The following is a 2,011-nucleotide window of genomic DNA, read 5'->3' as shown; positions in this document are numbered from 1 at the left end:
CCGCCTCTGCGCCCAGCAGTGGCTGTCCAGTCTGCCCGCCGGCAGCCAGAGCAAGCGTCCCGGCGAGCAGAGCAGACCCCGCGTCCCCCACATGGAGTCCAGGGACGATGCAGGGACAGAGATGGGATGCGGAGGACAGGCGGCCACTCTGGGGGCGGCACAAAGGACATGGGCCGGGCTGTGGGGCCCCCGTCCCCTCAGGCCGCCTCTCTGGCCTCCCACGCGTCCAGCCCGGCCGGGACGCCGCACTGCCCCACCAGCTCTTCTAGGCGCCGTCCGGGTCAGGGTGCCCCGACCCCCACGGCACCCCAGCCCCACAGAGGCCGCGGGCCCCGCCACGGCTGTGCCTCAGTTTCCCCACTCAGCTGGGCTGGGCCTCGCTGCAGCTCCATTCACAGCGACTCGGAGTCGAGCCGCCTCGGACTCGTCCGCGAGGAGTGACCGCCGAGGGGCCGGGCCGGCAGGGCTGGGCGCGAGCCACTCCTCAGGCGCACTGAGCCTGCCAGGCCCGCCCCGACGGTCAGCCAGCCTGTGCGGCCCGAGGCGGACGCCTCCCGCAGACCGGGGTGCCCCAGGCAGCTCCCCGCCGCCCGCCATCTCCCAGCACTCTCTGCCCCACACCCCCGCCCAGCACCCCGCCGGGCCCTGGTCCCAGGGCCGCACTCGGGAGCCCCCACTGTTCACAGGGGGCCGCCGCCTCCCCCAGCCAGCGCCCCCCCCGGGACCCACTTTGCTGGGTGGACGGCCAGCCCCACCCACCTCCCGCCTGCGCCCACCTGCCCGGCCACACCAGTGCCCGCCTGCTGAGCTCCTTCAGGTCCCCAGGGGGTCATTTCTGGCCCAGACCAGAAGCCCTGGTATCCCCCAGTGCAGCTAAGGCCCCCGACTCAGGGGGGCTGGACGCCCTCCGGGAAACACACCCGGGGCCAGCCAGCCGCAGCCCCCTAGGACCCTGGCCTTGTATGCCCAGCGGAAGCCCCGCCCCGCCCCGCGGAAGCCCCGCCCCACCCAGGCCCCGTCCACCCAGGCCCCGCCCAGCCCCTTGGCCATCTAGCTCCAGCCTCACCCTGGGCTCGGCCCTCCGGGCTCCACACAGGAGGGGGGGACCCGCAGGCGGGTGGGGCCCTGAGGACGCCCTGCCCCGCCCCGCGGTGACACAACAGGATCCCGCCCAGGAAGGACCTCATGCAACAGGGGCGTGCCGGGAGGCGCCCCACCGCGACCGACCCCTCCTGCACCGGCTGGAGCGAGCGGCAGGGTTCTGCGGGCCCCAGCGGAAGCAAAGAGGGGGCCCAGCGCCCCCCACCCCCAGGCCGGGGCCAGAGCCCTCTGTGCGTCCAGAGCTCCCATGGCCGCGCACGGCCGCCCTGTCGCCTTTCTCCGCACAGGCCCCTCTACAGGAAGCCCCAAGTGCCACACTCAGGGGAGCTGGTAGTAGAGGGTGGCGGTCCCCACTGGACCCCCAGTATTCCAGGTGGGGACACTGAGGCACGTCCTACCTAGAACCCGGCTCTGGACAGGGAGGTGCTCTGGCTCCACCCTGGCAAGCAGGGGGTCCGAGGGGCGTCATTGGGGGCCCCACACCCCGGATCTGCCAGGCCCCCCACAGCCCTCGCAGCGCCCCCAACCTGCCGGACCCCCCAGAGTCCTGCTCTAAGTGCGGGGCGCCCGGTGCCACGAGCAGGAATGAGAGCACGCAGGGGGCCCCGGTCATCGGACAGGGGGAGGCAGCGTGAATGAGCACGGGCGCCGGCCAGCCAAGGTGGGGCCTGGGGGACAGCACTGACCACAGTCAAGGCCCCAGGACACGCGCCGACTGGCCAGGCCCAAGCCACCAGCCCAGGACGCGACCGTGGCCGTCAGGCCCTAGTGCTGGGGCCCTTGGAGTGCCCCGGGGCAGAGGGCCGGCCCAGCTGGCCATGGTCGTGCGGTGACGCCGCGGCCCCCAGACCTGGTCGCAGGCTGTCACTGGAGGCCAGCGCCCGCCTGGTGAGAGGCTTGTGGAGGCAGG

The sequence above is a fragment of the Condylura cristata genome, unplaced genomic scaffold (assembly GCF_000260355.1).
Source record: "Condylura cristata isolate star-nosed mole 26May11 unplaced genomic scaffold, ConCri1.0 scaffold00068, whole genome shotgun sequence".
NCBI lineage: Eukaryota > Metazoa > Chordata > Mammalia > Eulipotyphla > Talpidae > Condylura > Condylura cristata.
The sequence above is the reverse complement of the archived record's forward strand: the minus strand, read 5'-3'. Positions refer to the sequence as shown.